At 35.2% G+C, this 15,628-nt stretch overlaps 1 long non-coding RNA gene across 1 annotated transcript; it reads left to right on the plus strand.

Moving 5' to 3' along the window:
* The first annotated feature begins 9,630 nt into the window (after positions 1-9,630).
* On the plus strand, positions 9,631-10,856 carry LOC111086083. The gene is made up of 2 exons (XR_002610840.1): positions 9,631-10,121; positions 10,257-10,856. It is a non-coding gene; the product is annotated as an uncharacterized LOC111086083 (long non-coding RNA).
* Positions 10,857-15,628: the final 4,772 nt, after the last annotated feature.

Raw genomic sequence — 15,628 nt, forward strand, 5'->3', positions numbered from 1 at the left:
ACAACTTTCTGCTCCTCTGTCCATCCATTCATCTCTACCAGGACCTCAAATTGTGCTCTATATGATTCTCACGGTGCCTTCCCATCGAATTCCTGTGGCTTCCTTTGTACTAGATCACCCATATTGCTGACACTCGTGTCTGGAATGTGATTTCTGACAGGACTGAAAATGTCTGCATTAGGGTTTAGCTGCGGGGTCTGGAAGGGGCTTCCCGTTGTCTGAGGCTGATTAGGTCGATGGCTTATATATCCTCCTTGTGTAAAAGACAATAAACCATTCTTTAATGTGTTTAATTCGCTTTGAAATTTGCTAATGTTTTCCATTTGTGTACTCTGGCTTTCTCTCAATTGTTGGAGACTTTCTCCTTGTTTATTTTCTTTCTCCTCCATCCACTGCTGTAGTCTCTTTTCTTGTTTATTTTCTTTCTCCTCCAACCACTGCTGTAGTCTCTCTTCTTGTTTTTTCTCGTTCTTCTTGTTTCTTCCAAGAACTGCTGTAATCTCTCTTTTGTTTCTTTTCTCGTTCTTCTTGTATTGCTGCCATCAAATCTGCTAAGCTGTAGTTTGATTTACCACTTCTTGTTTTCATCTTCTTTTTTTCATTTATTTTCTATGCCACTTCTGACACCAATTTGTTACATCTCTGTGTTCGTTTGTTAATTTTCCGTAGAAATTATTTCCAATAAATTTCAGCGATACAAGTCCTTTCTTAAATAAAACTAGTTTATTCTTTCTCAACTCGACTTTGCAATATACTTAATTTCCACAGTCACTTTAACTTAAACACAAGCTATTATTCACAAAGATTCACGCACTTTACTTATGGTCGCTTGACTCAATTGTCCGTCTCTGTCTGTCTGCAATTCTATTCTGATTAATTAATTTCGCTTTATCTGGCGCATTTATATACAAGAATAAAGGGCGCGTAGAAAAGACCAGAGTTGCCACGAATAGACATGATCCTTCTAGAATATCATGATGTGTTACTAGCGTCACGTGACTTCCGCTGTCGTAACAGTTCTTTATATAGCTAGCAGTGATAATAGACAAACGAGAGGCCAGTGAAGATTAACAGTAACGAAAGATAGAAAATGGCCTAAAAATCTTGAAGGAGGTGTGCGATCATTATATTATGTAAATTAGATATATTAACTGGACTATATATAAAAGCAATAACAGTGTTACGCATCTGCTTGTGTTTGTTTCTGGTAGAAATTCTTCCCGAGGATCGTCAGTGATACAAGTCCTTTCTTGATTAAACCAGTTTATTATTCCTCGATACAAACTTTTAGTACACAGAAGTTCCACAATCAGTACGTTTCTCGTCACTTTAAACTTAACAACTTTTATAATACACGCTATAAATCACAGTGACTCACAGTCTCAATAACTTCGCTCTCAAAACACACACTTTACGGCTCACTAGCTCGAAACTAACAGAATTATAAACTACACGAAACTCAAAGTAACTACTGCTCTCTCTTCATTCACACTGCTGGCTTTGTCTGCCAGGCTTATATATATATACTAACGAAGAGGGCATCTCGAACACACTCGGACTTTCCCGATCATTCGAGAAAGTCATCACGCATGCTACCAGCGCCAGCAGCGTCACGTGACTTCCGCTGTCGTAACAACAGTTTGGTGATGATTATAACAAAGGAAAAATACATAATATAAGAACTTTAACAAAAATCAAACAAGGTAAAATACAGGATCATAAACATAAATTACAAATATGCAAGTGACTGCATCACAACTATAATATAATGACATAAAACTAAAGAAAACTTTGACATTACTGTACCTATGTGTTATGTTATCAGAGACAGAGAGAAAGTAATCATTTCATTGATAAAACCCTTTTAAACATAAATATATACACATAAATCCAAAACATAACACTATTTAATACTAATTATTAACAATACAAACGATGATTGTAAAGACTGCAAACCTGCACAGTGAATGCTGTATGGTATCATGTAATGCTCACAACCAATACGATCCTTATGTTTCTGCACCAAAAATGTGACAGACACTATAAACAGTTTTCATGTACGGTAGTTCCCATCCATGTTTTGGTAACCAGCTGAAACAGGTCTTGTGGGAGCATTTTCAGGACCATCATTTCATGTTACTTTTCTTATTCATTGGACCTAACACCAGCTAATTTATGGTTATGAGGGTGGAGGTACCGGAAGTCATGCATCTACTGAGGGAAGCCTTATACAATTCAAGACCATAAGGATAGAATTACGCAGAAAGTTATCAGGATACCAAATGAAATGTAATTTGTTGCTGTAATGCAAATTGGCACATAGACGCAATGCAATTCTGAAGGAGCGCATTTTAAATAGTTGCTATTATTGGGCAAAGTTACAGAGGTGTCTTTGATGGAAACATGTGACAACTGTAGCATTTTCATCCAAATTATATATTTAACACCCCTGTGCAATTTCACCTTCTTATGCTATACCATTTGTGTGATATGATGTGCTGCACTACGAAACTTTCCTTATAATCACCCGGTATACGTAAAAAACAACAAAGAAATGCAATACAAAAATATCCTTCAGCCCTGACTGATTTTAATGGAGGTGGACTGCATGCGCATTGCAGCAGTAAGGCTTTGTCTGGAAACACTAGCAGGGCCTTCCCTTGCTGGTTTTAGAGCAGGAAGTTCAGATGTAGTAGTGGTTGTGAGAGGAGTCAATAGTTTCTTAGATTGTGAGGTATAGCCATCAGCAACATGAAATAGCGGCTGCATGTTGGAGTATTATTTCTACAGAAGATACTCCTCTACAGGCTCGACACAATCTAAAGTCAGACCAAAAGACACTTTCAGGAATTCTCAGCACTTTTTACCATTGAACAAAACAGTCTTCCATAATGATAATATAGGTAAATAATACAGCTGAATTAACGTGGGTATATCAAGTCAACGACAAGGTAGTAGAAAGGTCAAGAATGTGATCTTATGTAGAATTAAAATGATTCTTCAATTTGTTTTCCGGCTGCTTGGAAGTGTAGGTTTCATGTTGTAACAGCCTGGTTACAACTGAAATACTATTGCCTCGGTCAGTTTATATTTCCACTGGCATAGTGATATATGCTTAAATGTATAGTGCCTGTAACATACGTCTTTTCTGTGCCTGTGAAAGTCCCAGTCCAACAGGCTTTGCATGGAATACACATTACTTGACCAGCATGATTAGAGATAACGCAGTTAGCACTGCCCTCTAGCTTCTGACTATGAAACCCAAACACATCACCTCCCCATAACTTTGTTATGATAGAAGCAAAGTACAAAGCAATATTGCGTGGGTGTTACATTCTGCCTTAGGTCATTTACAGTCCAAACTAACGTGTGTTCCAACTGCAATTTGTATAAAAATAGAAATGTTAATAAGTATTTATTTTAAAAACTGCATGCTTATGAAATATTTAAATTTGTTTGATTGAAGATATATCCACAAAATAAAAAAATATTGTGCACATACAGTTTATTTTTGGCGTGACATACAAATTCCCTTCAGTAGATTTTATTCTATAAATAATTTAGCCCATCCATAATAATGAAATTTGATTCAACCAAACATATTGTTCATTAACATCACCAAAAATATTGTGTACAAACCAAATCTTCCTAAATATAGTGAGAGCTCACCCGTTTCTTTAATCTCTGCAATGAAAACTCCACTACCTGACCAATATATGAATCAAAACGTAAAATATTCTTTCATCAAATATTGAGTTCATCACATCTTTCTGTAATGCTTCACAAGCCAGTAATCACAATTTCACTCATTTTGTTCTCTTAACATGCGGATAAAATTTATTTGTTGCCTGACAGTTGTGTTTTTTGTATAATTGATTTATGTATGTGATATAACATTCATGAGCACTTTATGCCTGAAACATGTGAAATACTATACACACATAACTCTATGTGTATAATGCCCCATGTGCGATCAAAAGAAACCATAATTTTTATACCTTATGAAATCAGAGTATAGTATGGAAATATAAACCAAAAATACCCAAACCATATGTAATGACCTCTGAGTAGGCCTGGTGGTGTGCCGAATGAGGAAGAAGCAGGGGTCAGTCAGGTCCAGGATGACCCTCACTGACTGTGAGATAAGACGGGAGGGCAAGCAGGATTTGTTTGATTTTTCCAGATGTGGTATCGTATTCCTCTTTTATCTCATGCACTGACGCAGCACTGGTCATGAATAGCATAATTGTATTGTACAAATATTACACTTTATGGACAGTGGTAAGTTCACGGACTTACAACAGTAAAATTGTGGCTTTGCTCTAAAAATACACATACATTTTTTGTTATGTGTATGTGTTGGGGTTGACATTATGAGTTACTGGTACAACCAACTATCAACTGGGATTTGAAATGGTAGCAGGAAAACTAAAACATCATATGATACACAGAGCAGTGAAACGTTTAATATCATATATCATCATACCCAGTCTCTACAAGTGAACTTTAGTTTATTCACTGCTTTATCATTGCATTTCTTCTGCCATATATAGTCTTTCTTAGTTGCTGATGTGCAAATTCATCCTCATGAGCTAAGAAGGCCTCAAATACTCCACATATTTCTACAGACACTGATCCATGAGAATGCATCTTACATCATGGACACTGGAATTTGCATTTCTTGGCCAAAATTGAGTATGTTTGTGAACCAATTGCCTTCTACTCTGTTACATGATATGCCATCACAACATATGGTAAGAATATGTCCTAGTTGGTTTGGGATTAATACACATTACCAGCATATGCTTGATAGTCTGTAGTTTTTATTCTGTCAAACTACCAAAACTGGAGAGATGGTAATTACATATCCTACTCCTTGCTGCACCTGCAACAACACTCCTACTATTCCACTATCAGTGGCATCCGTATCCATCAGGAATGGAGAGTCTTGTATTGGTTATACTGACACCAGAGCTTCTACTAAAATACACTTTAGTGATAGAAATACATAGTCAAAGTTTTCCAGTCTATCTAAAATATGTTTCAGCTTTAGTCAGAACATAAATGGTGCAGTGGTTGTGGAGAAATTGGCAAGAAAACATTGTAAATACAATGCAAAACCAAGGAAAATTGCAGATCTTTCGTTTTATTGAGAGATGGGACCAATCTCTGACCAGTGAATGGTCCATCAAGACTCTGCCCCTTCCCACAATATGACTGGGTAACTCCACCTATGTACATATAAGTGCATATTTCGCTAGTTTCAATTTCAAACCTGCATTTCTTATCTGCTGGAAAATCATATCTAGGTTTTTAGCACCAAATATAAACATACAACTAAACACTAAGACATCATCAACATAGATCAGGCGTCTCTTCTATTGCAATTCGCTTTGGTGTAAGCTCATCATTTACTGAAATGTAGCAGATATATTACACAGGCCATATGGCATGACACAGAATTTATCAAAACCATCTGCAGTGCTGAAAATAGTTTTTGGCATGCTTTTATAATCAGCATACAGTAGTCAGGCCTTAAGGGCTGGGCCAACGAATGCTTTCCAATGCATACAGATATTCGTCAGCTGAAGCAGAAAGGCGTTAACGAAGATCACAACATTCACCTGTTTAGAATCTTGGCGAGCCCTAATTCTTTCTGAATATCACCAATGAAGATAATCAAGAACTTTCTAATCATTCCAATCATCAACATCCACTATATTTTTGCTATATCCTAGGAAGACTTCACAGTGATTGTTTTATATTGGATGAGTACAACATGTATCTTTGTGGTCCTATAAACTCATTGGCATATTCAACCTACAAATTACCAATTAAGTTCCTGTCACTAAACTGAATCTGGACTGGTCGCACAACCATCAACTAATGATTCCAGGTGATCTGGCAGGCATGATATAACAGAAGCAACTCTAATAATACTGCTAGTTCCATCCAGTTCTATTTTGTTCATAATCACAGTGCCATTCCAACAGGATTCTAAATAACCATGTGTCTATACATATGGAACAACACTGGGACAATAGTATAATTCATACAGATAAATGCTTAAGTCTGCTATGTAACAGTATATTAAACGTGTTGGTTCTATCACCACAGCAGACTTAGTCTATTGCACACCATGAAATACCACTTGTGTGTTTGGACATTCTTTGACTCCAACCTTAATAAGTACTATACAGTTATAGCTATACCTTATCTGGCCAGTTTTAGATGTTATCGTTTTTTTCTATAGAAATGCAGTTCATCTGTTGCACAAGTCAAAAGCAATGATAGTTTCTGTAGTAAATCCAACTCCAAGATCCCAATATCTGAGTCAAGAGACATCTACCTTTATCTTGTTGGTGACATTACTTAGATTCAGTCACAAGTGCACCTCTCCAGTAACATATATCCAATTATAAATCACAAGAACAAACTCAGTATAAACTGGCCAGAGCTCTGATGGCTCCTGGTATCAATCAGGAACTAAACCTCATGTTTGTGTCCCTTTAACAGCACATAACTAGTACCAGTAAATCCTAAATGAGCTAGACTGACCACCAAATATTTTGTTGACTACTGTGCTCCAGCAGGTTGGGGGCCAAACCTAACCTGGTCTCATTAGTTTCCCAGAGCTAGAGTGGCAGCAGCCATTGTTTGCCTGAGACCCTCCTATATTTACTGAGAGTCTAAAAGAATGGGTAGTTTAATCTATATTGCTGTTGGGCAAGATATGGGTAATAAAATCAGCCTAAAACAAAACTGTATACTCCAGTTTACCTTTCCAAAGCAGCATTTAGGTAGAGGCATTGACAGCATTTGCTATGGCACAACCATTTTGTAAAGCCTGTAGAAACCTTGCCTACTCACTGATACCCAATGTGACTGTGTAGAGATGTTGGGGCATGTTTGCAGCTAAGTAGCCTTTGGTGAAACACAAGCTTCCGTTGATGCAGACATTTCGTGAAGTTGATCCAATCAAAGTAAGGCTACTGCAGAGATCACTGTGGAGTTCCTCTCTTACAACTTGCTTGATGTTTCCACTTTAAACTACTTGTTTCTCAACTAGGTTTATGTTAGACTAAAACACCCAATTTGTCAGGGGAAATGGGGTATAGTTGGTACCCATAGACCCCCATATTAGGACAAAATCTTTGATCCTACTCCGAGGCAGTAGATTAACAAGTTGGCATAGAAAACTTGTGTTCAGGTTCCACATGACTTCAGAGTTCTTAATAACTTACTGTGATCTTAGCAACGAACCTCCCACCTCAAAGAAGTTCTTGCCTGCCCCATAGGTCACCATTTTGTGTTCATTGTTTCTCCTGGCGGTGAGACATCTCCTTCAGCTGGCCACAAGTTAAAACAATGGTTCAGTTGCTTTGATCAGCAACATTTTGGGTGCCCTGTAACAGGAGATAGAGCAGAAAATGTCATACAGAGTTAAAACCAAGTCACTGACTTGACTGAGTTGATGAAAAGAAATTAAAGACAATGTAAAACAATATGAAAAGTAATTTTCCAATACTTACAACACGATCAAATATAAGTATATGAAGATTACAGAAAGTTTTCTTTTTTCTCTCTTGGATCTTACCAGCAGGAATTCAAGGTGAAGATAGAGAGAGCAAAATGTTATATACACAAATCAATAGCGTCATTCTTTCAGCATAGATGCACTACAAATGTTGCTGGTCATCTCATGTGCAAAAGTAAGGAGGATGTAGCATCTAGGCATCAATTAGTAAACTTAGTCACAGATATGTATGTTGCTAGATAAAATACATACAAGTTCAAAACTAGGCCTCCAATAATAAAATCTGAGAGAAATTCCAAAACATGTCTGAGGACACATTCCTTGACTGTGTGTAACTAGCACGTGAAATAAGGTCATTAGTGTGCAAGGAGAATTTGCTGCATTCAAAAGTTCATACATACACTCCAAAAGTATATATTTATGACAAAGTTTGAAAATTCTAAGATAAACTAACATTAACATTTCTAAGTTACAACAGCAACAAGATATGATTCTTTCTCAACCACAATAAGTTGTTCACATATTTATATCACAAATAAACATTGGTGTAGTGAAGGGTCTTCATTGTTTATCAATACTGTTTAAGCTGTCGATATATTCTGTGATGAGTATTGCTTTAGAAAAAGGTATTCACTGTTTGCAAGCATTGTGTTGGCTGTTTATATTTCTGTCATAAATGTGTGGTTTGTTTTGAATTTTTCACAAAGTTTTTCGCAAAGCTACATGAGGGCTATTTGCGCTAGTCATCCCTAATTTAGCAGTGACAGACTAGAAGGAAGGCAACTAGTCTACCACTCACCTCAAACTCTTAGGTTACTCTTTTATCAAACTGCGATTGACCATCACAATATAACACTCCCACGGGAGCATGTTCGGTGACAGGGATTCGAACCTGCGATCTGCCGATTTCGAGTTGAGTATCCTAACCACCAGACCCATAAGTGTGTGACGACAGAAAATATATTATTCTTCTATACATGTTCAGGTAAAGTTTTTCTCAATTTTCCTACAGATGTATTGCACATAGTTACGACCTCCTTTAAGGCATACTTGGAAAGGCTGTAAATTTACATTAATTCTCTACCTTACACAAATGTTACATACAACAATGACTGTTCCACAGACATGCCCTCTTGAAGTAAGGTCATACTCACTTTAAGTAAGAGTTGTTAGTTTATCTCCCTTTAATACATGTATCGGAATGATAATATAAGTGGGTAATCTATGGATTGTGAGATACTGCAATAATATCTTGTTCTGCTCTCTGCCCCAGTAACCATTTGCAGTTTTTAACACTAGAAATACAAGCCAGCCAGTTAAGCTGTTTGTACACCAGTTTGTTTGTTATTGAGCATAAATATACACAATAGATTAGCAGTGTTGTGCCCACCACGAGTAACAAGACCAGTTTTTAACAGTGTGAGCCCTCACACTTACTGTTGAGCCATTGGAAGGGGAAGTACAACATAATTTGTTTAACTTTTCTATCTGTAATTGGAATTATTCTCTACATATTTATGGAACTGCACTTTGTGGATACTTGTAACTAGTGGGGTAGACAAACTTTTAAAGTCGCCTGAACACCACCAAGGCTTGTTCGTTTTGAATTTCGAGCAAAGCTACACAAGGACTATCTGTGCTAGCCGTCCCTAATTTAGCAGTGTTAGACTAGAGGGAAGGCAGCTAGTCATCACCATCCACCGCCAACTTTTTTACCAAGGAATAGTGGGATTGAGTGTCACATTATAACACCCCCATAGCTGAAAGGGGCGAGCATGTTTGGTGGGACGGGGATTCGAACCCGCGACCCTCAGATTGCGAGTAGAGCACCCTAACCACCTGGCCACCACCAAGCATGCTCACATTGTAGACAGCATTTTGGCCTAGTCCTTTCGAGTTTTGGGGCAAATAAATACATAAGGTTCTGAATTTTATAAATAACTAGACAGGTTACCGGTTCGATGCATTTAACCTTATAAATTCAATAAAAACACTAAATTACACACTAAAGCATGATTCCGTCAGCTCGTTGATTTTAACTTGAAAGTGTAATTATAGATAGCTGTGTACTATGTATCAACACAAATTTTTCTTCAATAACTAACTTCTGTCATATTCTGGCTGCTTATTGTATTACACCACGATAAGGTCTAACAGCCATTTTAACCTAGTTTGTTTTCGGCGAGTAAACAAGTACAAGTTTCTACAGTGGCTTACTTGACAATTATTTTGTACACAAGCAGGTGAGTAAATCGTTCTTAATTATTACCGAACATATTATAAGTTGATATAACATTGACATGGATAATGTTTACAATTAGAGATAGAAAATAGCTCGCTTTTAAAGTAACGTTTAATTACTTGTCAGGATTTGGTGACCTGTCATCGTTCAGTGGCAAAGATGCTGGTTTTGAAAGATGCATCCGATTGATATTTTGTGCATCTGTTCTTTCAAAGATGTCCACCATTGCCAGTGGCTCAACTTTACGTCACTGCTATGCTATTTGGTGCACCAATGGAGACTACACGTTACAGAAGTGGAGGCCAAGTTTATGTGATGAACATGAGGCAAATCAGAACTCGAGTGTGTATTCATGCAAACCATCCTTAGAAATTAGTCATAGTTTAGTGTTAGTAGCACACTATATTAAAAGTGTTGATCATTTTACTGTCTAGCATGATTATGGCACATTGTATATATATGAACTATTACTTTCAGTTCTACTTTCCAACAAAGAGACCCCGAAGGACGATACAGATGGCTGAAAGTACTGAGACGAGCAGAGCCTCAAGTCACTCGAATCAAGCAAGGATCACTCAGAGCACTTTGTAGAAGGTCCGCCAACTAAAGAACATCCAGGTCCAGAAATCAATATAGGTCAAAGTAGGAAGAGGCCAGATACAGGAAAGTCAGGTGGAGAACGAAGCAAAACGAGAGTTAAGATAGCTGAAACACAAGCCAATCAAGGACAATGTAACAGTACACATTATGTGGCAGAAGCGAAGGCAGATAATGGCAGTCTAGTCACTCCAGATCCATTCTTGACATCGGGAGTAATATATATATTATCTTGGCTGTCATTTGAATAGTTAGGGCTGAAAATCAGACACTCAAGATGGAGAATCCAGAGTCGAGACATCACGTAGTTTATCTCAAGAAAAGTTAAAGGAAAAATAACGTACTTAAAAATCACCTGACATTTATTCATCGTTGCTCAAGAGCGAATCAGATACAGGATTCGATTCTGAGGGATAAGTGGTTGTATTGCTAGTGTATTAACAGCAAACGAATGACAAACGGAGTTTGTTTACTCGCAAACAGGTCAGAGCCTCGTTTTGATTTAATCAGGTTGCGCCACATAAGGCAAATTATGTCTGCATGTTTACGAACACTTTTATCAAAACGTATTTTTTTCTCCAGAATTGTTGGTACTAATTCAAGAAGTTGAAAGCAGTTTTTTTTTTATGAGGAATTTGAATGGAATACAATTAGTTATTCAATATATATTTTTCTGGATTTCAAGAATAGTTTCTCTAGGTATTATATCACAAACTTAAAACTTACAAGTCTCTGATACAGTCTTTAAAGTGTGTAAAGTCAATTTCTAGTCACACAGACCACATAATCACAACTATGTAGTTTTTATAAGGGGATATTTATTACTAATGTCAAGCAACTAAATTCACAATACATTCAATAACATCACAACATATTAGACCACATAAAACTTTAGAACACGAAAAGTTTAACTTGAATATCTATTTACATACCGTTTTATTCAAGGATAGGTAACAAACTTAAACTTAAGAATGAGTTACATCTACAATGTTTACTTGAAACATTATAATTTAATACACATGAACAGTAAAAGCTAACAAGAATTCTGAATAAGACCTAAAATTTTTTATCATAAATTCATGAAAGACATTCAGGATCAGGATTTAACTAAAGTTCACATATAACACCGATTCAATTAAAAATGCCCACATAAAACTAATCCAAGTATATTAGAAACAAACCTTGATATACAAACGTTTATATACAGAGTGTGATAAGTTTAGGAATGAAAAATTCTGAAATTCCTTGGTTCTAGTTCCACTAACTTACTTAAGCAGAGTTTACTGGTACAAAAATTTAACGAATGATTCAAACATTTAATTGAGGTTCCTTATGTTGGCTGAAATGGTTCCACTTTCTCCTTTGCAAAAGTAATTCTTCAACACAAAGAACCAAAGTTGCTACAAATGAGTCTCTTACCAAACAGGTACACATGTTAACAATAATAATACATTTCTACAACATTTTTAATCTCTTCATAACTAGATGTGCATACATTAGGTACACTGAAGTAAACAATTAACACAAAATGCTTCTCTGTATTACTAATTTGTTGTTAGTATGTTACTAATACACAAAAGGTTTAGTTGGAAGAAAGCACCTTAAGATGTGGGTATGTCTCAAACATATGTGATTAAAGAATTTTCTGAAATTTATTTTCTAAACTAATAAATCATGTCCCTCACATAAAATTGTATTTTAATCTCTCTCTTTCTTTGAAATGCAAGGATTTTTAGGTCTAGGAAATACCTCATTATTGTTTGGACAATAAATGGGAAAATAGAAAAATGCATAATGCTTTAGTTACTGGATAAAACTATTATTTATATATTTTTTTGTCCCAAAACGTTTCTGGCAAGTGGGTAGGCAACATTCTCTCTCAGACACAGTTGAAACAAAAATATTAATTTCATTGTATGATAACATTGTGCTAATTTTTATAACCTGTTGAAAACATCACAATAGAACAAAAACAGATTCATATACAGCTACTGCCATCTATTTTCAATTTAATTCATATGCAAAGATAGCTCAAGTAACAATCATACCAGCAATGCTGGAAATTGATCTAACTTAAGGTGTTTATTGAAAACACAATGAGATAGTTTTAACAACAACTTTTTTTCAGTATGTTTTATTTTGTTTTCTTAAATATTTGTGGAAAGACATGAAACTGAATGTAGTTCAAATAATACAATGTGTTTGTAAATTGAAAGTATCAAATCACTCAAGTGCTTGAGGTTGAAACTTTAGATTCTCTAATTCATTATATATCCATTTCTTTTTTGTCATATTCCACACTACATGGAAGATATTATACAATCTTCACGAGAACTAATGGGCTCTTTTTTGAACTAACGGGCCATTTACGACTAGCTAGAAAGAAAAGAGCACTATCTTAGCATGCTATTACCAGTCATGTGTTTAGACACCAATAGTCTCTAACCTGTCATAAATGTTATTAGCAATGTGTGTCAGTTACTAAGATCATGATGAAATGACTTGTTTTATTATCACAATCTTTCAATAACTTTCGTCAATTAATCTGATGTTTCAAATCAAATAACTATGTTAATGAATGGCTTCTATTTCACATCTTATCATGTGTTAAAACATCTAAAATATTACAACAATTAGCACTAGTCTAGCTTATATAGTTATACAATATATATGCCAGGATACTAATGAACAAACTACAAGTAAGTAAAACTTTTATTATGACTACAAACTGAAATAAAAGTAATACACATGATTAAACTAAGTTTCTTTTAATATCAAAGTAAACGGTTACCAATTATGCTTGAATAACATTTTCAGACTCAAACGTGTTTTTAACATGAGAGTGAAAATACAAAACCCGTGATTCAATTATTTAGTTAGTTGTCAAATATGAAACTTGCACAATTACACAAATAATTAATACTGCATGACAAGGAGAAAAAAGAATTGTTAACATTTCAGCCAAATGATGGTCATAAATACAGTTAAAGACCAAAATATGGCCTTTTAAAGCAATTTTAATTTCAGTTTGCTACAATGAAGTTGGAAGAAGATTCAAAATTTAAATCCTCAGTCACTGTTTTGAAATAGTACCAACATGGTTAGAATTCCCAAACTTATCACAAGATCTCTGAGATAAAGCAATGATAAAGGCAAGAGTAAAAGGGTAAGAAGTGATATCGATATGAAGACCTATATCACTGAAGATATTTGAATTTGAAATAGAGGCTAATAATCAATTATTCTACATTATTCAGCATAAATACTGTTTGAAAGATTCTACTTTTTTTCCTATTAACAAAACTAATAATAAAATTACAATCATTTGACTTGAGGCTAGGTTTGGGAAGTTATATTTATAATAACACTCTATAGATAATAGTATGACAAGTAAAAATAAGCTAGAACTACTTTATTACATGCAAATGTAATAGTTATTTTAAGGTACATTTTACAACTTTTAAGGTTCCAAAGACACAAAATACTGTAATTCATTTAAAAAATTGAATACTTAGATTGTATGACGCATGAAAATCAACAATATGCTTCCAAAATGTTGATAGAAAATGTATTTCAAAGAGAATATTGCATATATCATACCTCCTCATAAAAATCACCTTTAGGAGTTACCTTTCACAATTGTCTTTCATGGCACAAAATAACACATTTCTGATTAACAATCAAGGTGACAGGCCAGCAGTGACTACTGCCAGGCCAAACCTGGGACACGGCTAATCAAATTGGTATTTTACTGTAACGTTCATCACAGTCAAACTACATTCTTAATTAATAAAGGCTCACATTAAAGCACTAGGTGTTTTATTGTTATGAAAAATGTCTGCTCTTGTATTTTAAGTGACATTTTCCTTGTCTATAACTTATATGGCCTTACCAAGTGGTCTATTGTCTGTCTGATTAGGTCAAGGAGTCAAAACCTCTAGAGGAAAAATTTGGTTGATGGATGACCCCCTAATGTTTAATCAGTCTTCTCCTCAAACACTGTTCGTGCTAGATAGTTTTGTTGTGTCATTTTACTTGAAACTTTATAAAAATTGCAGACACTGGTGTATAAGATGTATATAAAAAAGTGAACAAAGAGATTTTATTCCACATGACAAAGAAATTTGATAATGTTCAGATCATATGCTATGTAAATAGCTGGAAAAAACATTTTATTTGAATCAGGTGGAAGGACCAAGAAACTATCACAAGTAACAGTGGCACATTTTCTTCCTGACAAAAAAAAAACTACCACCAGTTAAAAATGCTTTTATTGGCTAAAGCCACTCAACCTTTTGAAATATTAATCTTAGAACTTCTAGTCTCTTGTGGAAGATAAAGTAAGGTTTGGCCAAAGAGCAATGCAGAGCTTGTTCTCATTGGATAACCAAGTTGTCATCCCTCTCTAACTAGTGGTTCTGTTATGAACCCTTCCATGCAATTCAATAAAATGCCACCTTCATGTTTAGGTTTATTGGATCCAATTCAGAATATTCTTATAGTTCCTAATGCACTGGTGAAGAGGCTTGAAATTGGACTAAGGAATGAATATTTATAGGTAATGTGACCCCCTTAGAGTCAATGCTGACCTAAACCTTTCTTCTCAGTTTTCAGTAATTACATTATTTCTCATGCTCATGGACAAAGATGAAGGTTATATGCTGAGGAAAGTAGTCTTGCAGAATGAAAACATATCCTATCCTTTAGAGTTAAAATAAAGTGCTTGTTTGCACTATACACACAGTGTTTCATTTGAGTATTGTTTAGATTTATCTAGAATGTAAAGGGTAAGTTAGATTTGATTTTTTCTATAGCAAACAAAGAATATTACTTTCCTGCAAAGAAGAGCATTTTTCCAGGTTTCCTCCCTCCAGTCAAAAACATAAATGTTAACTTTGCTTGTCTTCCAAGTGTGTTTTATGGAACACTCAAGGAATACCAGGAAAATTACAACTAAAACAAGACTCAAAAATAGTTTTTTGGCAAAAGGTCTATTAATGGGCAATTCAGGCTGACTTTTTTTACTAGGAACAACACTGGGTATTAGGATTTTAAATCCTACCATCTTGATTTACATGAAACTTATACGAGATCTGCATATAATTAAATCCTAAGAAGAATAAAGACATGCTTGTTTCAGAATTTATCTAAATCTACACAAAAGGCTATCTTCACATATCTGTCCATAATTTTGAACCACAGAGAAGGCACCTAGTCAATAGCACTCACTGCAAACTCTTAGCCTATTCTTC

Source organism: Limulus polyphemus, unplaced genomic scaffold (assembly GCF_000517525.1).
Source record: "Limulus polyphemus unplaced genomic scaffold, Limulus_polyphemus-2.1.2 Scaffold836, whole genome shotgun sequence".
Classification (NCBI taxonomy): Eukaryota; Metazoa; Arthropoda; class Merostomata; order Xiphosura; family Limulidae; genus Limulus; species Limulus polyphemus.